The sequence below is a fragment of the Pleurodeles waltl genome, chromosome 4_1, assembly GCF_031143425.1.
Source record: "Pleurodeles waltl isolate 20211129_DDA chromosome 4_1, aPleWal1.hap1.20221129, whole genome shotgun sequence".
Taxonomy (NCBI): domain Eukaryota; kingdom Metazoa; phylum Chordata; class Amphibia; order Caudata; family Salamandridae; genus Pleurodeles; species Pleurodeles waltl.
The window spans coordinates 761513253-761537782 of record NC_090442.1 but is presented as its reverse complement, the minus strand read 5'-3'; the positions used below and the strand labels follow the sequence as shown (position 1 = coordinate 761537782).

At 42.1% G+C, this 24530-nt stretch overlaps 1 long non-coding RNA gene across 1 annotated transcript in view; it reads right to left on the bottom strand.

Annotated features, from left to right (window-relative positions):
* Positions 1-1044: 1044 nt before the first annotated feature.
* Positions 1045-24530, bottom strand: part of LOC138288576 (uncharacterized) — a 155630-nt gene continuing 132144 nt past the window's right edge. The window contains exons 3-5 of the long non-coding RNA XR_011202469.1: positions 14126-14209; positions 7493-7741; positions 1045-1592 (exon numbers count right to left, since the gene is read on the bottom strand). This is a non-coding gene — a long non-coding RNA (uncharacterized lncRNA). The remainder of the gene's footprint in view (positions 1593-7492; positions 7742-14125; positions 14210-24530) is intronic.

The following is a 24530-nucleotide window of genomic DNA, read 5'->3' as shown; positions in this document are numbered from 1 at the left end:
GCTGAACGTACCTTGTAGCCTGGACATCGAGATGATGTGAAGTCCTTACGTCGAGCTGCACTAGCTGGTGTTAAGAAACTGTTGACAAGGAGCTGGAATGTAAGGTCCAGTGTCGAGATGTGTAGTGCAGCAGCAGTGTCTGTGACCGTCGAACGGGCTTGCAATGAAGGCTTGTGAAGACATGCATTGTGGTGCGTCGACACAGGGGGCGAAATGCATCACACTTGTCCAGTGTCGGAGTCGGATTGCATTGGAATAGAGGAAGCCGTGGGGGCTTGCTTCTCATGAGATGCGTCAGCATTGAGAATGAGCAGCATCATGTTGGTCCAGAACTGATAGCAGAGGGTGTCTCGCTGCTTCAGATACAAACAGTTGAATGAATGCCAAAGACACCTGCTATGTCCCTGTAGCTTTGAATAGGGGGGCAGCCTCCTGACCTCTGTAGATTTCAAACAATATGTATTCCACCAAACTCACTTGTCTCCCCCTTTCAAAATATGCAGTTTTTTCATTATTTGCAGGACTAGATTTAAAAGAGAAACTCTGAGCCTCTCTCTCCCTCAAATATATGCACTGTCCCTTATGTTTGTGTGATTGGTGTTTCAAGAGTAAAACTAAACCCAAAGCCTCTCAAGTACATACCCTTTCCCCATTGTCTGTGGAAATGGAATTAGAATGGTTAATCAGACTCCTCTCCTCTTTGTCAAATATAGACACTTTTCACAATGTTTTTTGGACTTGTGTTTAGATAGAATATTTGAGCCTATCTGTGTCTGCAATGTTTCTAATGTTAGAGGAAATGGGAGTAAAATAGTAAATCTAATATCCAAAACATGCAATGTAAGGTGTATATATAAATAGAATCATATTGGTAATTCTGAAACACTAAAATTACAATATTTTAAAATGAAATGTTAATTTGTAGGTACATAATTAACATTACTAAACAGTGAAACAATACAAGTTTAGTTTAATGTGTCTAACAAGCAAATGTTTAAATTAGATTTTAACTTTATTTATTATACAAAATGCATTATTCTAATATAGCATTGAGGAACATTTATTAGATACTATCAAACATTGCAGTTTCTATTATTTTAAGTTTTTCTTTACATAAAACAACAAAAACACACACATGTATATCAAATATAAACAAATCAATGTATTTAAAGAAACATAGTTATTTAAAATATATACAAAATTAGATATGTATTCCAAATGTATACAAAATAAAACCTTTTCACATTATATAAAATATTATATATAAAACATAAAGTATATGTTAAATTTAGAAACACACAAGGAATTGAATGTTTGTCTTTTAATATATTTAACAAGAAATACCTTTAGAGACAAGTTTCATGTTAAGCGAATAAGTGTTTGTTGCAAATAAGCATTTTATACATTTGAATGAAAATTAAAATTGTAAAAATATAATATATACCATTTTACATTATTTGCAATGTATCTGTATTTTCTTGTTCATTTGTATTTTATTGCCATCTTTTTCACAGCAAGTCCATTGTAAAGTTTTTCTTCATTTCACAGCTGACAATAAGGACAGTGACTGCAGGTTTCTTTTTCATCTAATCCTGTAAGGAAAATAAAACATTACTTTTACATGTCATAAATGCTGGATTGGTGTACATTATGGTAGTTTAAGTATGATAGGTAAACCAACAATGTGTCAGTTATGAATATCGCAATAGATGAAATAGGTTAATAATGATTTATTACTGTATAGAATATTGGGTTTGGTAAAAAAGTATGTGTTAATAATATGGTGTACTTTTTAGAGATAGTTAAAGTTTCAAGTATCTTTGTAATGTTTTGTGCCTCCCTCAAGAGAGCTATTTTGGGACTTCCATATTTTTTCTCTTTTTGTATTTTTTAATTAAGGTAAATATGTTGTGATTTCTTATTTCCTACAGTTTATTTTTACATTTTATTTAATTTTTCAGTATGCCAGACAATTTTATTTAGTTTTTAAGGGAATTGGTGAACGCGACCTAGAACCTTCTTTGGATGAACTTCTTTCTTTGGAGCTAAGGGGGTCATTATGACCCCAGCGGTCGGTGTAAATATGGAGGAAAGTACTGCAATAAGGCTGGCGTACTTTTCTCCACATTAAGACACACTGACTGCAACGGTGGTAACGACCGCCGGGCTGGAGACTCTCCAGCCCGGCAGCCGTCACTTGGCCGCCTGCGGGATTTTGACCCCACCTACCGTCATGGTTTTCGTGGCATCCTTACTGCCATGAAAACCATGGTGGTAGGCACTATCAGTGACAGGGAATTTCTTCCCTGTCACCGATAGGGTTCTTTCCTGCCCCCTCACCCTCCCCTGGTTTCCCCACACCCCACCCTTCTATTCCAGACCCACTCACCCCCTACACGCCCCTCCCTTCACACACGCACACACACATACGTACACCCATTCCAACATGCATCCACGCATGCAAACATCCATTCACACACACACCCGCACAGGCTTACATACCTACACATTCACACAACTCAACATACATGCACTCACACATCCATACATTCACACACACACACAACACGCAACACACGCCCAGATACACACACGCACAGATATACACACATACATGCCCAAACCCACACACAACACCCCCTCCCTTGTCAGAGCACCCGACTTACCTGTCGTCATGGGGTCCTCCCGCAGGAGACGGGACGGGGTGTTGCTGCCAGCAGCCACGTCCGCCAGCAGAACACCGCCGGGCTGTATTATTCTGACAATACGGCCAGTGGCAATCTACTGGTGTGGCGCAGCTGCTGTCAGCAGCACCACCTTATCACCATCCGCCGGCATGGCCACAGCCGGATTTCTGCCATCCTTCTGGTGGAAATCCAGCTGTGGCCATAATCCAGTGGACGGCAGGTAGCTGCGGCGACTTTTTTTGTTTTGGCGGCCGTCGCCGCAGCGGTAGGCAGTATATACTGCCAATGTTCTAATGAGGGCCTAAATATGTTAACAATTATTTAGTGGTCTGATATGTGGATTATCTGCTGTGGAGAAGGCCTTGTTTGTTTGGGCCTTCAATAATTTGGACCTTTGAGTATTTATTTTGATTACTTTTCTTTGGAAATAAAATGGATGGGATTGTTTAATTTGTAATCTCTTTAATTGTGTATGCTTCAGGTTGTAATATTGATATGTATGCATAATTTATGTATTGTATAATCCTTTGAATAGTTTTGAGGAAACATGCTTTGTTTTTTATGTTGTTCCTAAAGATGTGTTTATTGTTGCACTCAATTTTATTATTTTTAATAAATGTAATGGTGTTTTTTTGTACTTCAAAAGGTTTGGGCTTTTTCATACTGCATTTTGGAGATGTATACAGGGCTCCCCGTTTTCAGTTTTTACTGCTTTTTACAGATACATACAGACGGAAAACTATTTCATTTTCTGTCTGTATTTATTTTTAAATGAAGAAAAATATGGAAAATAGGCTTTCTTTGAATTATTTCTTTTACTGTCAAACGTGAGTGCCAGGTCTGTAGGTGTACAGATTGAAACTAGGTGAGATGATTTCCTAACTAAGCTTACTTAAGTGCAAATCTACAGTTATTTATGCTATTCTACAATGCAAGTGTTTTCAAATAACGCTATTACACTGTATACTGCTGAACTCTTTCGGCCTTTCAAATGCGAGTTTACATTTATCAATTAAGAATGTGGAAAAATACATATTGCAGCTTTATTTATACAATTAGCACAAAATAAAAATGGTTAAATACAGAAAAATGTTGAAAAAATACTTTAAAACCTGGCGCCATAATTATATGGTGTACATGTTTTAGTTGTGTACTGTATTGTATACCTATTTTTTTTTAAAATGGTAGTCCCAGACAAGAAAAAAACATACACTGGGTAAGTTTCTTCAAGATAGTATTTGATCATCACTATTCTGGTTGTAGGTGAAGTGTTTCGGTTCTGTAGGATTTGTTAGTTTGATGTTAGTTTTTGAGATTCAGGTTAAATTAGGGTGTATGCTATTTTTTCTATGTAATCATGGGCTTGTGCATTTTCTAATAGTTGTACTTGTTGGATAGGATATTGTGTGTGTGCTTTGTTTAGTTGGATAGGTAAGGGCAAAACATTTGGACTAGTGGTTAAAGTCTGGTAGCTGTGATCTTTTTGTAATATGTTATTAAATGGTAAAGGGTGGTGCCTTGTCTCCTTAGTGTTCCTTGAAATTAATTGTGGCATTGTTTTGTTCTATTGTTTTTTTTAATGTCTTTAATGTACATTTGTAGATATTCTTCCATTGGAGTGTGGTATGTGATCAATCTAGGTATCTTCAAAATAGCCAAGAAAAAGGGCAAGTTTATCTTTGTTGGCTTTTTAATACAGAAAGTCTATTAATTAATCATACTGCTTCACCACTTCAATGGTAGGGATAAACGCAAAGGAGATTATGTGCTGCCTTTCTGTGTTAAAATCTGGAAGTTGAACTGTCTACGTGAAACTGAATGGGAAAACATGTATGAACCATCACTAAAACACCAATTGCTGCATGTGATTTCTCAAAATCTTGTAATCCCTGTTACTTCCTGGCCCTAAATTAGAGAAACTCCTGGTAAAGGTAATTACTGGGAAAGGATAAAATGGGGACTTTATTAGGCCAGTCATAATGAAGGCCTAAGTGTTGATTAATTTAAATTGCACTCAATGGCTAGTTTGAAAGTCTTGAACTTGGGATTCAGCACACACTTTGGTTGATTTGTGCATCACAGTATGGTTAAAATCAATTATTTCTGTGGCAGGTAAATGTTTATTGTTTTTTTGGTGGATTAAGAGTGTGAACCCTTCGTATGTTGCAGCATGTTTGTTTGGTAAGAATCCATAAATTAAAGGCACATTGTTGTTGTGATATTGCCAATGTATAGTGTAGAAGTGGCAATGACCCATTCATTGGTCAAAAAGGTTATTGGGTTAATGGAAATATATTAGTTGTGAGACTGGATATACTATTATTTTCTCATTACTGTCATCTTACAAGATTATGGGGGTTATTCTAACTTTGGAGGAGTGTTAATCCGTCCCAAAAGTGACGGTAAAGTGACGGATATACCACCAGCTGTATTACGAGTTCCATAGGATATAATGGACTCGTAATACGGCTGGTGGTAAATCCGTCACTTTTCCGTCACTTTTGGGACGGATTAACACCTCCTCCAAAGTTAGAATAACCCCCTATGTCTTTTTTGTTGTGTGTGCGAGTAATGAATTGAATGTCTATTTTAGCAAAGATTTAGGGTGCCGATGAGGCTTGCCTCACTGCTCTTCTTTTCCTGGCAATGATTCTTTTGAGGTTTTGTAATACTGGCACTTTACTAGTCAGCTCATGTGGAATTGTGGGCCCATTATCTGTTATAATTGTACCAGGAGGAGAGATACAGCATGTTAATGTTTCTATTATGACAGAACTAGGGTACTTGTTTCTATCTCTGCAATTGAGGGTTTACTATTTTCTATGGCTTCATTGACTTTAGTGGCTTGCCCTAGCATCTATTGGAATAATATTTGATGCACTTACAGTTTGTGCACTAATTTATAGTGGCCTCCTTAGAATTGCTGTACCCCACACAGATCAACTCAACAGTGGTTTTGCTTTTTATGATGTTGTGTTCAGTTGATATTTTGGCATCTATAGTTATATAAAGTTAAGAAAAAAAGAATTATCAGTTTATGTTTGGATATTTTAGAGAGGTTTGGTTTACTTTAATTCTTATGCTTTTATTAAGATACACATTTTAAACTTACAGAGTTGGGATATGAAACTTTAAATATTCTTTTAAAGTTAGATTATATATTCTTCTGTAGGATAAACAGGTAGACTTCATTTGAGCTAAATTATTGGCAGTACAAAAATATGTGCATCTTTTAATTTGTATTTATTATGAGAGTCCATCCTAATTTATTTTATAATAATCAATAAATACATGTATGTTTATTTCAAGATAGGCTTTTAGTTATGGCTGTCATGCAGAGTAACGTTCTCCTCTCTCTCTTGAGGCAGGTGTGTCAGGAGCTTTGATTGTTTGGTACATGTTGCATTAGTACTCCCTAATATTTCAGTGTGTTTTTATATTTACAGTTAATAATCAATTGGGTGAGTAATTTATTTAGATTGTTTTACTATATTTATGAAGTATGCATTCGTTTTTAATTAACATACTTTTTAGAGTTTGTTTTTATGCGTTTGCCAATAAATATTTTGTGGGCTATATATTCATGCATTTTTATGTTTTTTGGTAAATATATATTTTTAATTGTATTTATGTCTGTTTTTAGTGTTGCATTTATGTTTATAATACATTGGTGGTCATTACGAGTTCGACGGATGTTTTTCACCATTTGCTGAACTTCTGACAGGGAGGTTGCTGTTGCCATGCAGGGTACCTCCCTGTCTGCTCTATTAAGAGTTTCCCGCTAGGCTCATGGGTGGAAACCTCTGTTTCCACTCGCCAGCCTACTGAGAAACAGGCTACAGCATTGTCACCGGCTCGAAATCAAAAAAGCAGGCAGTGAACATTGCAACGGTGCTGAGCAGGGGGCCCGTGCACTGCCCATGCCAAGTGCATAGGCAGTTCTGGGGCCCACCTGTTCTCTGCCAGCTTTTTCATGGTTGTATTACAGCGCTGCCCTGTCAGATTAGGGTCTCCGCCACCACCAGATCACCGGGATCCAAGATCTTGGTGGAGCTGGTGGTTCTTTGGATTCTGACCGCCAGGGTTTTATTGTGGCCGTCGGACTGCTGCATTGGCAGTGGTCCAGACCGCCACCCTGAGTGTGGCGGTCTTTAGACTGCCACACTCGTAATGACCCCCATTGTTTTTTCAATATTTCTGTAGCTATTACTGTTATCACTATGTTTTTGATTACAATAATTTTGTTGTTGATATTGTACTATTTAAAAAGGCAATACTTCTGTTGTTCATTTTGTGACATACAAATGCATATGGGGGCTTGCGTTACGGAGTGTGTTTTCAGAAAAGTAACTGATGCAAGGATAGAACTCTAGCCCTGCCTTCAAGTCCAAGGGCCAAAATATTAACGGCAGGAGCATTTGAAAAAAAAATAATTGCAGATGCGGATCCTGTCCAATGATTCATATTTTCAGTAGTTAAGTTCACAGATGGTTAATGTGTACCCATTTGAAGAACATGTTCCAAGATGTCTAGAAATCTAGGACCATCAGCCCAACTACAATAGGAGGTTTAGGAGTATCAGTAGATGAGCTTTCAGCCTGGTGCGGTGTACTTTCATAACAGTTCGATCAGTAGGTAAGTGGAACTGCTGTGTCACAACTTCTTCATCATCCTGGATACTCTCTCTAAAACCAGCAGCAATGTCAAAGACTTCTGTTCGTAAGAGTAAAACCAAATGCAAAAAGGTTGCAATTTTCATTAAACTTTGGTCATAGTAGGTAGGAGAGTAGGTAGTGTCTACATACCTGTAACACTTAATTTTCAAATTAGTTATTAAAATAATTAGCATCCAAATCTCGCTTCATATTTTGTGTCACATGAGGTATCCCCTCCTTTGGGGTCACTGAAGCTCAGAATTGGTCTAATTTCTTTTTTAAATTCAATTACTCTGAATCGTGTGACTTTGAATGGATGACACCTTCCATAGGCTATATGCTTGCCTCAAATTCTTCCAGGGCGACGTTGTTCCATTCTTCAAGCTGTCCTCCCTACAACTGGAAAAGATTTTACATTTTTAAAGAACTGAGTGTTGAAATGTATGCAGTGTGAAATGTACTCTTTACAGACATCAATTTTAGTAGTAAGGATGAGCGAGCACAGAAAGTAAGACAACTACTGAAATAGAGAAATATAAGTTTTCCTCAAATGGCACACTGTTGAATCCCACATGCTCTTAAAGAAGCACCGGGCTTTTGGCATCCTCACACAAAACAGTCTTAAAAGTAAAGGGCATAGCTTAGTAGGTAAAATTTGAGGGGTGTGAATCTCAAATTTACCAGCTGAAAAAGTAGTGGCCCACAGAGTGAATGGATGAGATTACCAAGGTTCAGGGTGTACTTTCCCATGAGGAGCAGAGTTAGCACTGATTTGCATTAAGTGGAGTTCTGGGGCTGATTTAGACTTTGAAGGATAGGGTATCCTGCCCTCCAAACTCAAGATACATCTGCCTCCTTTTACATCAGGCAAGTTTTAACCAAAGGAGTAAAATTTACTCTGTTGGTGTAAAAGTTCCTCCAACAGCCCAACAAAACAGGAGCCGTCTGAGGTAAGCCATATGACCTTTTACCCTAGTTAGTGAGGATGGTCAGATTGGTTTTGTTTTAACTGTCCTTCACCTCTTGATATATTCTGGTGGTGAAGGACAGTAAAGGAAAACAGAAAATTAACACCACACCATGGAAAAAAAATGTCAGGTGCAGGGTTTATTTGTTTTCTTTTTTTTTCAAAAACCAACAACAACTTTAGGAGTTTGTTTTTTAATGTTTTTTTTGTTGCAAAAGTCTGCTGGCTGGCTATCGTGTTTGACAGAACCATCCGTACATTTGCCACATTGACAGGAACTGCCTTGACAGTGGTTCCTACAAATGTACAGAGATGTCCGTGGGGCCGGCAGACATCTCTAAAGTTGGTAGGAGTAAAGGCAGAGTAGCTGATGTAAAGTCCTCCGCCTCAATGTCTGCCTTTATTCTATTCACGAAACCTAATTCAGGGCCTCTGTGCAGAGCTGTAAAGTGAATGAAACAAATGTGTGGAATGTTCTTTGGACCCATTGCTAGTAGTAAGACTGAAATCATTTATGCCATTACTTTTTGGGTGTTTTATCACCAGTAGCATCCCTGGAAACCTGAAACTGGGGCAGCTTTCTAGATCTACTACTACTACCTATGTTTGTGAATTCTAAAAGGTAGAAAATTTGCATCTATTCAAGGAGCACTAATGTGGGTGCTGGTTTATTAGTTTTTTTGTAAACCAGTCACTATATATATTTAGGTTCCTGATACAAAAAGTGAACTGGTTAAAATCTCTTTGTGAAATTAGGATGATGAGACCCATGCCCCCAGACCCAGGTACCAAATCATACATTTATTTGGAGATTGTCACACCCACACACCCCTCTGAAGATATGCCCCATACACGAAGTAGTGCATGTTTTGAAAAATGTAAGAACAAGTGAGTGCTGTTTGTTGTCTGCGGCCCCTTTGATGATTTCGCTCTGCAGACAAGGAATTAAATGAGATTTTGAGCATGGTGCTGGATCACCAGACAAATAAGATCTGTCTGAGAAATCTGCACCACAGGAAACAAGTATTTAAAGTGCCAATTGTGATGTTTGTGTAGTGACAAGATTTTTGGAAGTCTGAGTAAAACACAGAAAAGACAGCACGTTAGTAACAGCAGCTGATGTTAAATTTCCCACATATGATGAAGTTTGCACAGCTGCTGGCAATTGTGCTTTGGCACAATATATTAGCGGCTCTTGGCAAATACTTGTTCATTATTGAAGGCCAAAATATGTGACACTATCTAGGAGATGGGGGAAGAAGGAAGGGCACAGACAGTGAAATGAATTAAATGAAAAGTAGATTTATATAGCAAAGCGTAACCCTTGAGGGTCTCAAGGCGCTGTCCGTGGGCACAGGGAGATTAAGTGATTTTGTCCAGAATCATGGGACGTTGCGCCGACACCCAAACCCGTATCTCCAGCTCCCAAGGCAGTTGCTCTGACCACTGCGCTACATCCTCTCCAACCTTTACAGTGCAACCTTCGGGAGGGACGTTTTCTGGTACAACACAGTGTCCAGGGAGGGAGAAGCAGATCTATAAGGGGATAGTGAGCAGCACATATTGTGGGGAGTGGTGCAGGATCTGGAAAGAAGCAGCATGAAATCTAATGGTAGCACCAGAGTTCCCAACAAGATCAGCATAGGGTCTGTGGTGACCCTGAGGTGGTCCAGGGGAGCAGAGCAAGGCTGGGGTCAAGCAGTGGAGCATCAAGACAGGTTGAGAGATTAGAACTGCAGATAGTCCAGGATGCAGACAGCAGCAGAAAGTCCGTGAAAGCAATAGGACATGGTAAAGGGAAGCAAGTGCTGGTGTGGAGAAACAAAGTGGCTTGGAGAGAGTAAAGGGTGGTTCAAGGTCCAGGGAAGCATTTCAGAGGTCACACTTAACTACCTTTATAGGTTGAAATGTATGCGCCCACCACATCTACAACTACATGCTCAGTCCCTAATTAAGAGTTTGGCGGGTGGAAAAAGCTGCCTGCCAAACTCTTGCAGTCAGGTTACTGCCTATGCAGCAGCCCTCCTGCAGCCCCTATTATTAGTTTCTCACTGGGCCTGCAGATGGAAACACAATTTATGCCCAGTGGCCCTGCGGGAAATGCACAACAACATTGACACCGGCTCAAAATAGAGCTGGCAGCAATGCTGTTGTACGCCGAGTGCACCAGCACCCTTCACGCAAATCGATTTGTGTGACGGGCTGGCCAGAGAGCCCCCGCACTGCCCATGCCAAGCGCATGGGCAGTGAGGGAGGCGCCCTTCTATATGTCAATGTGCCTTTGAAGTGGAGAAAACTTCAAAGAGTGGTTTTGAAGTGCACTAGTTCCCCTTTCAACCAGTCCTGTCTGCCAGGTGATCTGTGGGGAGTTATCAGTCCTTTGTGTGAGGCCAGGCCACTAGCCTTTGAAGGGTAGGTGAGCGCCCATCCAACCCTTCATGCCCAGGAAGACCCAACAGAATGGAGATGAATAACAATGCAGCTGAGTGTCCTGTGTTTATGGTTGTCTGGGTGGAATGCACAAGGGGAGCTGTCAACCAGCATAGATCAGATGTGGATTGGAGACAGACTGTAAGGCACAGAGAGCAGTAAGTGCAGAGAAATGTCTACTTTTGAAAAGTGCCATTTCTAAAATAGTAATGTTAAATCCAACTTCACCAGTAAGCAGGATTTCTCACTATCATTCCAACCATACCAAACTTGACAATGCCACTCCTTTCAGATCATAAATTACCACTTAAAAGTATATAACTAAATTTCCAGTGCTAAGACTTTGGATAGTTTTCACTAACAGGCCATGTAGAACTTACAAATACATGTCCTGCCTTTTACTCACATAGCACCCTGCCCTATGTGCTACTTAGGGCCTACCTTAGGGGTGACATATATGTAATAAAAGGGGAGTTAAATGCCAAGTCAAAGTGGAAGTGAAGCTGCACACACAGACCTTGCAATGGCAGGCCTGAGACATGGTTAAGGAGCTACTTATGTGTGTGGCACAATCAGTGCTGCAGGCCCACTAGTGGCATTTAATTTACTGGCCCTGGGCACATATAGTGTACTTTACTAGGGACTTATAGGGGAATTAAAATTGCCAATTGGGTATTAGCCAATGTTACCATGATTTAGAGAAAGAACACATGCACTTTAGCACTGGTTATCCGTGGTAAAGTGCTCGTGTCCTAAAGCCAACAAAAACTAGGATAGAAAAAGAGGAGGAGGAAGGCTAATAGATTTGGGGTGGCCCTTTAGAGTGGGCCATTTCCCAACAGTGACTGATGTCTATTTGCTTGATATGGAAGTTTGTGAATAGATTTACAGCTGGTGTGATGGTAAGAGCCAGCTGTGCTGCTCCCTAATGGAAATTGGGCAGCAGGGAGTGAACTGAGGTGATTTATGGACAGGGGGTGCTCTGTGGGCAGTATTTGTCCATTGTTCTGCATGGTTCATGAGGCATGGAGAGGACCTGATCCGAAGAATGGTGATTGAGAGCTTAAGGAATAGCTGATGGTCCTTGACTTTTCAGAGATAGTAGTATGATTATGGTTTGCCACTGATTGCTGGTGAAAATTGATTCTTTGAACACTGGAACACACCCTCAAACCTGGTGGCTGCCTGGGGTAATTACAGTCTAGCAAATGTATCCACTACTGGAATATACCCACAGGCCTGATGGCTGCCTGAAGTAATTATATTCCAGCTAATGTAGCCACTACAGTACATTCCAAGGATGTTGAAAGTCACAGTGGAGTTCTGGAACAATATAGATGCAGGGAGACATACAGGGAGTGCAGAATTATTAGGCAAGTTGTATTTTTGAGGATTAATTTTATTATTGAACAACAACCATGTTCTCAATGAACCCAAAAAACTCATTAATATCAAAGCTGAATATTTTTGGAAGTAGTTTTTAGTTTGTTTTTAGTTTTAGCTATGTTAGGGGGATATCTGTGTGTGCAGGTGACTATTACTGTGCATAATTATTCGGCAACTTAACAAAAAAAATATATATACCCATTTCAATTATTTATTATTACCAGTGAAACCAATATAACATCTCAACATTCACAAATATACATTTCTGACATTCAAAAACAAAACAAAAAGAAATCAGTGACCAATATAGCCACCTTTCTTTGCAAGGACACTCAAAAGCCTGCCATCCATGGATTCTGTCAGTGTTTTGATCTGTTCACCATCAACATTGCGTGCAGCAGCAACCACAGCCTCCCAGACACTGTTCAGAGAGGTGTACTGTTTTCCCTCCTTGTAAATCTCACATTTGATGATGGACCACAGGTTCTCAATGGGGTTCAGATCAGGTGAACAAGGAGGCCATGTCATTAGATTTCCTTCTTTTATACCCTTTCTTGCCAGCCACGCTGTGGAGTACTTGGACGCGTGTGATGGAGCATTGTCCTGCATGAAAATCATGTTTTTCTTGAAGGATGCAGACTTCTTCCTCTACCACTGCTTGAAGAAGGTGTCTTCCAGGAACTGGCAGTAGGACTGGGAGTTGAGCTTGACTCCATCCTCAACCCGAAAAGGCCCCACAAGCTCATCTTTGATGATACCAGCCCAAACCCATACTCCACCTCCACCTTGCTGGCGTCTGAGTCGGACTGGAGCTCTCTGCCCTTTACCAATCCAGCCACGGGCCCATCCATCTGGCCCATCAAGACTCACTCTCATTTCATCAGTCCATAAAACCTTTGAAAAATCAGTCTTGAGATATTTATTGGCCCAGTCTTGACGTTTCAGCTTGTGTGTCTTGTTCAGTGGTGGTCGTCTTTCAGCCTTTCTTACCTTGGCCATGTCTCTGAGTATTGCACACCTTGTGCTTTTGGGCACTCCAGTGATGTTGCAGCTCTGAAATATGGCCAAACTGGTGGCAAGTGGCATCGTGGCAGCTGCATGCTTGACTTTTCTCAGTTCATGGGCAGTTATTTTGCGCCTTGGTTTTTCCACACGCTTCTTGCGACCCTGTTGACTATTTTGAATGAAACGCTTGATTGTTCGATGATCACGCTTCAGAAGCTTTGCAATTTTAAGAGTGCTGCATCCCTCTGCAAGATATCTCACTATTTTTGACTTTTCGGAGCCTGTCAAGTCCTTCTTTTGACCCATTTTGCCAAAGGAAAGGAAGTTGCCTAATAATTATGCACACCTGATATAGGGTGTTGATGTCATTAGACCACACCCCTTCTCATTACAGAGATGCACATCACCTAATATGCTTAATTGGTAGTAGGCTTTCGAGCCTATACAGCTTGGAGTAAGACAACATGCATAAAGAGGATGATATGGTCAAAATACTCATTTGCCTAATAATTCTGCACTCTAGACCGACTGCTCTCACAAGGGCACCTAACTCTGAGGTGAATTGAAATTGCCCTTTCATTTACAGTTGGAGTAGTTTATTCATTTAAACATAATGACCTGCCATATCTAACAACTCCCCCTTATGACGTCAGCATACACCACATATCTCTGACACCCAAGTATTATTTTATTTCTTTATATTTGTGTGTAGCAAAATATCGACTGTAACTACAGTCTGTGAGTTGTGAAGGAACTTGTCTCCTAGGGCGGATATTGAGCAATGTGATATCTGCATCGTACGCAGGAAAGCAATATAAAACTTAATGGAATGCTCAGCTCCTTTGCCATTTTTGGGATCCCTCCTCCATGCCCCTTTTCGATACAAGCTTTGGCCACCTTTCTATTAAACAACATATATTATTTTCATTCTTTACCAAATACCACCATCTCCCTTTTCAATCACAAAAACACATGTTCGTTCTTGGTCACTATACCATTCTGTGTCACCTTATGGCCCTTTTCTTTTCTGGCGCTGGGCAGCCATTGAAAGTAAGTCATTGTGCAAGACGCAGGCACATCTGTAACATAAAAAATAACGTTTATCGAGATGATAAGCTCTGGGTAGTACAAATGGTAAAAATAGCTTTACGTGATGCAGCTGCCACTTAAGGCCTGGTTATGAGTGGGTCAGTTAATTCGGACCCCTGCTTAAACTCCTCTTTATGCAAGGGTTGGAATTTATGAGGTTTCTTTTATTGAATGACTCTGATATGTTAAAATACTCAACAGTAATTACATTGCAGCAGGTCAAGCCTGCCAAACTTTCGCAGGGAAAAGTGTACAGTATTTATCATTCCATGTGGATTTTGGTGAGTTAAACACCAAAATCCACATGATATTCCCCATAGACTCATAATAGGTGTTATTTAAAACACACAATAAATAACATAGCCTATGGTATCGCTATTAACCATGTGTGATAAATAGCACCTAATCTTGTAATCAGGCCGTTAGTAGTGTGACCACTGTGAGCTCCTTCATTATAAAATAACAGCACAGGCCTACCTTTTAAATTAAGCAAGAACACAATATATTTTGTAGAAGGAGCATGGGGCCCAGGACGTAGAGTCCCTCGCTTGAGTTGGCAATCTTCTTCGGTCTGGTTTCTATCTCCTGCACTCTTCTGAAAATGCACTCATCTTTATTACTAACATTCTCACTTCAACTCACTCTGTTCTCACCCTTACCCTTTGATTTTTCTTTTGTTGTTAATGCTTGTTCACTCTGTACTCTTCTCTCCTCACATAGAAACACAGCTACTGTCCTCTCCTGGTTATCTTATTACCTATTTCCGTACATAAGCTGAAGTTCCTAGCCTACTCTTAAATGTAATGCTGAGAAGACTGAAATTCTTGTGTTTGACGATCTGCCTCCCGTTTTCTGGTTATCTTTCTGGCTTAATAATGTTCCTTCCCCAGGCCATCAGAGTGGCACTGCCAGGAATATGGGAGTGAAATTTGATGATAAACTATGCTTTAAGCCTCAAATTAAGACACAGCTGGAACCTGCTTTGGGATTATGTATTCGCTAAGAAAGTTTTTATATCTTTTATCTTTCCCAGAAAGAAAATCAGTCATCTAGGCCCTTATAACACCTAGAATTGACTATGGCAATGCACTTTATCTGGGATTGTCTGAGTATCTTCTGGAGAAACTTCAGATGGTACAAAACGTGGCAGCTAGCCTTCTTCCCCATCTACCGATGAGAGTGCATATCTCTCCATACCTATGTAAGCTGCATTGGCTACCAGTTAGGAAAAGGAGTATGTTTAAAAAACTAGTCTTGACACACACCGCCCTTTATTCATCTGGGGGTGGTTACCTGAGACACAGATTTTGTTTTCACCATCCTTCATGCAACCTGAGATCAGCAAATAAATCATTGGTAGTCATTCCGAGGGTATGGAAGGCCAGAATTGGAGGTAGGTCTGCTGCCTTCATTGGGGCAACGGCTTGGAACAGGCTGCCATTAGAACTACGAATCATGACCTGTCAACCTGCTTTTAAGAAACATTAGAAAACATGGATATTTGTCAGTGATGTCTGCTGTATGGCTCTGGATTGTGGCTGGTGCTCCGAGACACTCCATTGAGTAGCTGTGCGCAATATAAGTCCATATTACATAACATAACTTAACATACTCTTACTTCCCGTCCCCCCCTCTTTACTGTGGACTTTATCAAGGGATTTTCTTTCTTGGTCATTGTCTCTTTTTATAGAAAATACTTGGCTTCCCTGACCAGGTCATTAGGGCCTTGATTACGAATATAGGTGCTATTTAGTGCAAAGGATAAATATTGATATCACGTAGTGTGTTAGTTATCAGGTGCGTTAAATAGCACCTCTTACAAATTTATGTGAAATAAGGTGAGGAATTTGGTCTTCAACACACCAAAATTTGCATAATATGGAAAATACTGCATGCTTTACCCCTGTTAAATTTTGGTAGGTTTGACCTGCCTAAATTTGATAAGCCTTGAGGTATTTAATGCATCCCATAATTATCAGAGGCCTTAAAGATCTTTTAATTTGTAATTCCAAACCATGCATAAACAGGGGTTTGCACATGAGTCTGAATACACAAACCGCATCGTAATCATGCCCGAAGTCTTTTCCATGAAACCAGTGCCAAAGATTCCTGAATGATTTCTTAACTTTCTTCTTTTTCTTCTCAGCCCCATATCTCATCTATGGATGTGTCAGTATTTTATGTTTTTTTTACCTCAGACATAAAGAAACAAAAATACTCTTTGTTGGTTCTACACTCATTTACCTTGTTTAACTATCCAGCTTTTTCCCTCTACCTGTTACCTAGAAGTCACTAATGATCCTATTCTCTTATTCTCTTCATACTTTTTGGCTGTAGCTTGCACCTGTCATGTTCCATTATTTTAATAAAAAACAACTTAATTCAAATTCCCACAGACCTAAGTTTCAATAGTGGTTTTAATTCAACACAAAGAATATTTTAATGTATTTTCTTGCAGTTGAAACCGAACCGTGGTGACTCAACGGTCAAGTTCCAAAAGTAACAAAAACTGTTGCAAAATAAATGTATTTCCAGTGCCGCTGCACAGCATAAAAAACTCAATCTCCTTTTGACAATCTTGCATCCCATTTTCTAATAAAAAAATCTGCATATCAATGGTTATTTGTAATCAATATTCCAATGTTAAGAATTCAATGCTTCATTCAATTTTTTAAATAAGCATGTTATTGTCAATTCCAGGATAATAATTTATTCACGATGAATGTACTAAATATATCAAAGAGTGTCCATTACAAACTGAGGCCCTCATTATGACATTGGCGGTAAATGCCGCCTACCGCCACAGCGACAGCCGCTAACATACTGTCGCCGTGGCTACCAGCCGCCAACCACATTATGACCGTAGATGGAATTCCGTCAGAAGGCTGGTGGAATTCCATTGACAGTCATGGCGGCGGATGGCGGTAAGGTGGCACTGCTGCCAGCAGCAGCATCACCCCAACAAAACACCGCCTACTGTATCATTTTCCATGATACTGCTTAGTGGTGTTTTGCTGGCGGACGCTGCTGCTGGCAGCAGCGTCGCATTCCTTCTCCTGCCGGAGGACCCCCTGCAAGTAGGTAAGTCGGGCTCTCTGACAGGAGAGGGGGGTGTGTGTGGTGTGTGTGTGTGGGGGGGTGTTGTGTGGGTGTGTGTGTGTCTGTTTCTGTATGCGTGCAGGCGGGTGTGAGTCGTGTGGAATGCGTGCGTGAATGACTGAATGTGAGTGCACATGTATGTTGTGAATGCATGTGTGCGACAATGTATGTTAGTGTGTGTTGCAATGTGTAGGTATGTATGTGTGCATGTGTGGGTGAATGTGGGTATGCGTTTGTGTATGAGTGTGTATGTGTGCGCGTTTGGGTGTGTAAATGTGCGGGGGTGGGGGAGAGAAGGAGAGGGAGGGGGAGGATGGGTGAGGACTCTGGGGAAGGGGGATGGGTGAGACCCCTATCAGTGCCAGGGGAAGAATGATAGTGCCTACTGCGATGGTTTTAGTGGCGGTACGATTGCCACAAAATCCATGGCAGTAGGCAGGGTCATTATCCCGAGGGTGGGATTGTGCCAGCCGCTTGGCTGAAGACCGAAGTCTCCAGCCCAGCGGCCGTTACCACACTGGCAGATGGAGTGATACATTGGCGGTTTGGCTTGAGCCAAACCGCAAATGTCATAATTTGGGAAAAGGTACCGCCAGCCTGTTGGCAGTACCTTTCCCCAAATTACCGCCGTCCGCCAGGGTCGTAATGACCCCCTTAATTTTATGCTGCAGAAAGCGGAATACAGGAAATATTTTTGGGTGAAATCGTTTTGGTTAATGTCTTTCAGTCCCTTTCTTCTATAACACCACTTCAATCTAACTACTTCTGTAAACTCACTTTCTATACAAATGTTCTTCCCTACGCATTGCCCTCCCTGCCTATGCTATTTCATTTTATTTTTTTCAAGCATGCCTTTGGCATAAGTCCCTCAATTTCTACTCTTCTTTAGATTTACTATAATGTTCCTTCTGCTTCTCAATTTATGCTGACCACTCCTTACGCTCCTTCTCATTCACTCCTTGTTTTTTCATACACTTCGTTCCCAAGCTCTGGGGTGTTATTTCTAGACCTCTTCATTCTGCTTCGGCTCTCTTCTCTTGTCACTGCCCCATGGACGTCAGTGCACCAAAATGCCAGGGGTAGCGGAAGTGACATCGCACACCCTTTGACCTTCAATTTCACTCACACATACACACATATTCTAATGTAAACACACATTCACCATCAAGCATGCACACATACATTTCAAAGCATTTTTTACTTACCTCGGCTGCCAGGGAGGGCCAGAGTCCAGCTTATTGTTCGCCATTTTTTATTTACTAATAGTGAATGATTATAATTATTTACTATTAGTGTAATGCAAAAAAAAGAGAAAGGACCCCCAACCCACGCCCATAAGGGCGTGCTGCCACTGTGTTCCTGGCACTGACGTTGCCACCTCTGACTCTAGGGGTTGCAGCTGCGACCCCTGAATGACGTCCATGCACTGCCCTCCCAAGGACTTTCCCACTAACTTAATTCCGATTCTTCACCTAGACTAGTCCGCAGATTTTGTGCGGCCCAGGTAAAACAATTCATGCGGTGTTTCACTCCTCACACTGAGAAAAAATGTTACCTGACAGAAGAACATTTTCCTTTAACAGACAGATTGAGCGTCTAGCGCCGATAAACAGGAAGCTTGAGCGTCTAGCGCCACTTAGGTGTCTGCTGTTATCTGCTTCATTATAAATTTACTAGCCAGGACCGAATTTTAATTATTGAAAATGATTTGTGGCACGAGCGAGGGGACCAGGGCATAAAGCCCCCTCTGCCCCTCCTTTGTAATGGCTGTTTCATCTGTTCTGGCTTTGTGTTATGCAACATTGAGATCCTCTTTAAATTATACTTCCACTGTCGCCTTTGTGCTGTCGCTGTAATTTTGTTTTTCATTTGTTGTGCTGTTACTTGGCTGTTACTATAGAAATTCAATAAAAAGAAATAAAATGCATTACCTGTACAGTAGAGAAACAATAGAGAAAGAAGTGTGTCTGAGTAGTGCAAAAGGAACAGGATATTTGAGTTGATAGATCCGATGGGAGAGTTCAGTCTCAGATACAGCATCACCGAGGGGACATGTGATTATGTCATGAATGAAGAAAATGAGATAATAGGCTGTCTGACTACAGACAGAGAGAAGCCCAACAAATGTTTCTCTGATGGCACAGTTTGAACACAATGCACAAGACCTACAGCCACCACCCATTCCTATATATTCTTGACAATTCTTGCACACTTTTTGCAATTAATGTTCTTTTTGAGTCCTCAACATCATTTCTAATAAGTGTGTTTGAGTTTTTTATGAGCCATGATGACTTACCCCAGTAAATACGATGACCTAGAGGCAGGGTAAATGGGCCATAGTACACCAAAGTCATATGCCGCCTTGATTGGGACCTTTCAGCAGACAACTCAACCTTGTGTTCTCCTTGTTTCTTGCTGGTATGATCTTTTCTTCATCAGTGACCTGTTGAGCTGTTTGGACGAGACTGCCTTTTTTAAAGTTCGTGAGTGGCATCTTTAAGGTGGCTTCCTTCCGAACTCCATCTTGGCACTCTTGCTGTCACCAGAAGAGGTCTAGTTTGGACCCTACAAAAATAACTGTTTTCATTTGACATGATTCAAACTGAGTTTTATTCACAAAAGGTTTAGTTTCTATCATAATTTTGCAACAGCTTTACAACAGCTCCAGGGTTGGGGGACACCCTTACAATATCACAATTGTCAATCTGTTTTTTGTATTGGAAAATTCATCAATTTGAAAACAAGAGAACTGTTTTCACTTTGCCATCACAATAAAAAAAAAACGTATCCGCCTTGGGTTTAAACTTCCTGGTGGTTGTTCATTGGCATCTGCTATTTTTGTAATTTATAGACATTCACCTCTATTTGTCAATCCATCACATTTTCTACTAAATATGTTGACATAGAATGCCCTATGTTGCCCCACTTATTAGCCAGAAGAATCTTGACTCCATTTGTTCAAACTAGGTTGTCCGTAGAGATGACTAGCAGTGAAGACATCTGCTCACAATCCCATTCCTAACCTGGTGTAGATGGAATATTTCCCCACACATTTCTCACATTGGTGTAGGTGGAATATATTTCCTCACAAAGTCCAAATAGTAGAATATGCGTCAGAAGGCCTCTGGGTCCCTATTTGTTCACCTTGGACCAGATGACGAATTCCCTTCTTTCCATGACTATACAAGATAAAGTATAGCTCCGTGTATTTGCGCTCGGTATTTATGCACATCCTTGGGCAGGTTCTGTCTTCTCCGTGTGTGCAATATCCTTTAGGCTAATATCATTTAGAGCATGCACTGCATCTTATACAATAGCCCTGAAGAAGATGCCTTGTTTCCCTGTTTGCAGTAAACATTCAGTTATGGGAGAAACACTAATACACACTATAAAACTGAGTATAAGTACAGGGGAATTTTCCCCACGATTGGGAGACATTTTGGAACTTACCTGGAAAGGGATAAAGACTGCTGGAGGGATTCCCCAGGAACCGCCATGGACTGCTGTTGCTGTGCTGACCTGTGACCTGCTGGGTCACTAGAAGAGACTGCCATCTGCCTGCATCCCCCTTGCACTGCCCTGCTGCTGGGCCCTGCCACCTGTGCTCCTTCGTACTGGACTGTTGTCCCCCAGGGGCAGGGTGCTGTGGCCCCTGACCCCTGTAATTGCATAAAGCCCATGAAGAGTGCTTTTTCTTCATGAACCTAGCCCCTGGAAGAGGGCTCATCTGTTGATTGATAAAGCGCTCTGAAAGCATGTTCTGGTGGCAGAGAAAACTGCCCCCAGCGCCTGAAGGCGCTTGTTGCCGCAAAAGAATCACCTCCGCGACCCGGGCGTTGTGCTTGGCCAAGCGCTTGTTGCGATGTCTTCAAACTTCACCGCCGCAGCCCGGGTTGCCTTGTGGAAGCGCGAGTGACGTGCTGTGCCGTGGACCCCTGGGGCACCATGGAGTAGGAAAAAAGAGCGAGTGCACTCCTACGGTGCCCCCGGGGTCAAGCATGCTTTGAGGAGCGTCCCCGGGGCACAAGCAGGCACCCACTCTGGTGCCTTCTGCTTGTTATGGCCCGGGCGGGCTGCAACCTCCATTTGGAAGCTGGGCAGGGAAGGAAGACTCATCAGAGGCTCTCTGCCCCACCGAGCCCCCTTTTATCTTTGTGGACGGGCGGGGGAGAGGAGGCCTCATTGGAGGCTCCCCCTCTGGCCCCAACGGAGCCCTTCTTGTGTTGGCAGAGACCGCGGTGGGGTGGACGCCTCGTCCGAGGCCCCCACGCCGATGGTCCCCCTTTGTGGCCCCCTGGTGATCATGGGCCCCAGAAGGGGCCCGATACAGATATCTTGGTGGCGGGTAGAGTGGAAGCCTCATCGGAGGCTTCCCGCGCCACTGGGACACCTATTGTTGTTTTGGGGCATTGGAGGGCCAGTGTAGGCCCGGGGGGCCCCAGAGATTGCAGGCCTCAGGAGGGGCGCATTATGAACCCAGAGGGGGTGCGTGTCACCCCCCTCCTCCCCTTATTACCGTAGGGCCCCCATTTTGCGCAGTGGTGCGCCAGGGGCCCCATTTGTTGATTCTGCGCACTGGAAGTGCCTTTCATCAAGGAATACGTACTGTCTACGAGCATCCCTATTTCTTATGTTCCTAATATGGACTTTATGGATTTATATGCTAACCTGTGCTTGTGCTACATATATGTTATGCTACGGTTCCTTTTATGGACATGCTCTGCTAATATGTTTTCCTGATTTGCCAAATGTTTTATAATGTTTCTGATATGGGCTTTTATGAGATTCCTATGACAAGTGCATTTGTGTAGTAATGTGATTCCTGACTACTGCTTATGCTGCAGAATACTAAGTAACCTGTGTGTTATATGTGACTACTGCTAGTTCTGCAGAGTAGCTAATGTGTAACGTTCTGACAACTGCTTGGGTAGCAGGATATTACTGACATGTTGTGTTTGGTCTAATAATTGCGTTGTGTACAATACAGTATATTTTCATATAACTTGGTGTTGTGTTTCCTTTGTGGTGGGGATAGTGCGTCACGGGTGTTGTGTGTGTTGTGCAAACACTTTACACATTTCCTCTGGGATAGGCCTAACTGCTCGTGCCAATCTACCAAGGGGGTGAGCAGGGGTAATCTTGGATGTGTATCTCCCTTGCCCTGACTAGAGTGGGTGGGTTCTGCCTGGCTTAGGTGCATACCCTAGCCAACCATGTATATATGTTAGAAATGGGTTTCTGGTTGCCAGTCAGTTGGCACTCTGTCCAAGCAGGGACCAGGGACCCTCACTCTAGTCAACGCAAGGGGGACACTCACTTAAGATAACCCCTGCTCACCCCTTGGTAGCTTTGCACAAGCAATCAGGCTTATCTCAAAGGCAAAGTGTAAAGTATTGGTGCCAACACACACAGTAACAGTGAAAAAAATGCAAAATGGACTCCACAGTTAAAAAAACAGCCAGTATTTATCTAAATCAAACCAGACCAAAATGACAAAACTCCAACATACACAAGTAAAGTTATGAATTTTTAAAATAATAGAATCTTACTCCATAGAAAACAATGGAAACATTGTTTCACAAAGTACCTAGTTTGCGTCAACAATAAAGCCACATGAGTGAGCCTGCGTTGAAAAAGTCAGTGATGCGTCATTTTCTCACTCGCAAGTGAGGCTGTGTGTCATTTTCTGGGTGGGGGTACTTCGGGTCCGGGTGGGGTTTACATTGATTTTGATGACCAGCGATAATGCGTGCAAAATCCAGCCACACGGTGATGGAAAAAATGCGCTACAAGGGGTTTGCATCATTTTCAGCAGGCGCAAGCGGGCGTTGCGTCGTTTCTCCAGAAGCGATGCAGGTGATGCATCGATTTCCCAGACGCCCTGCAGGTGGTGCATTGATTTCAGCCATGAGGTGGGTGGTGCGTCGTTTTTGCAACCGCGTTACAGGTGGTACATAGACCTTTTCTGTGCATGGCTTCCTTTGCGTGGATTTCAGTCCTTGTTCTACCAGCTTCACCTTTCAAGGGCCCAGAGACTGGATAGGGTACCACTTGGCATGGCAGGAGCCTCAGCAGAGACTTCAGGTGCTGGCAGAGGAAGTCTTTGATGGCTCTGATTCTTCAAAACAGAAGGCAAGCTAAGTCCAAGCCCTTGGATGCACTTCACAAGCAGGAATATACCACAAAGTCCAGTCTTTGTCCTCTTTCAGGTAGGTGCAGCTACTGCAGGCCAACCCAGCAAAGCACAGTCACAGGCAAAGGGGCAGTTCTCGTGCTCCAGCTCTTCAGCTCTTCTTCTTGGCAGAGGTTCCTCTTGAGTCCAGAAGTAATCCGAAAATCTGGGGTTTTGGGTCCACTAATTATACCCCTTTCTGCCTTTGAAGTAGGCAAACTTCAAAGGAAAGTCTCTGTTTTTCACAAGATCCTGCCTTGCCCAGGTCTGGCTCCAGACTCGCAATAGGGGGTTGGAGACGTTCTTGTGTGAGGGCAGACACAGCCCTTTCTGGTGTAAGTTACCACTACTCCTTCCACTCTAGCCCAGATGGCCCATCAGGATATGCAGGCTACCCCCAGCTCCCTTTGTGTCACTGTCTAGTGGAGATTCACAACCAGCCAAACTGTCAGTCTGACCCAGACAGGGAATACACAAGCAGGCAGAGAGACAGAATGGTTTAAGCAAAGAAATGCCCGCTTTCTAAAAGTGGCATTTTCAAACTGACAATCTAACAAACAACTTTACCAAAAGATGTATTTTTAAATTGTGAGATCAGAGCCCCCAAACTCCATATTTCTATTTGCCCCCAAAGGGAAACTACACTTACAGGATATTTACATGCAGTGTCCATATTAACCTATGAGTGAGATAGGCCTTGAAACAAAGAAAACCAAATTTGGTAGTATTTCACTCCTAGGTACATGTCCCACCTTTAACATACACGGCACCCTGCCCATTGGGCTACCTAGGGCCTACCTTAGGGGTGCCTTCCATGTATAAAACGGGAAGATTTGGGCCTGGCAAGTGGGTACACCTGCCAGATCGAATTGTAAGTGCAAGACTGTACACACAGACACTGTTGTGGCAGGTCTGAGACATGTTACAGGGCTACTCAAGTGAGTGGCACAACCAGTGCTGCAGGCCCACTAATAGTATTTGATTTACCAGCCCTGGGCACCTCTAGTGCACTTTACTAGGGACTTACTAGTAAATCAAGT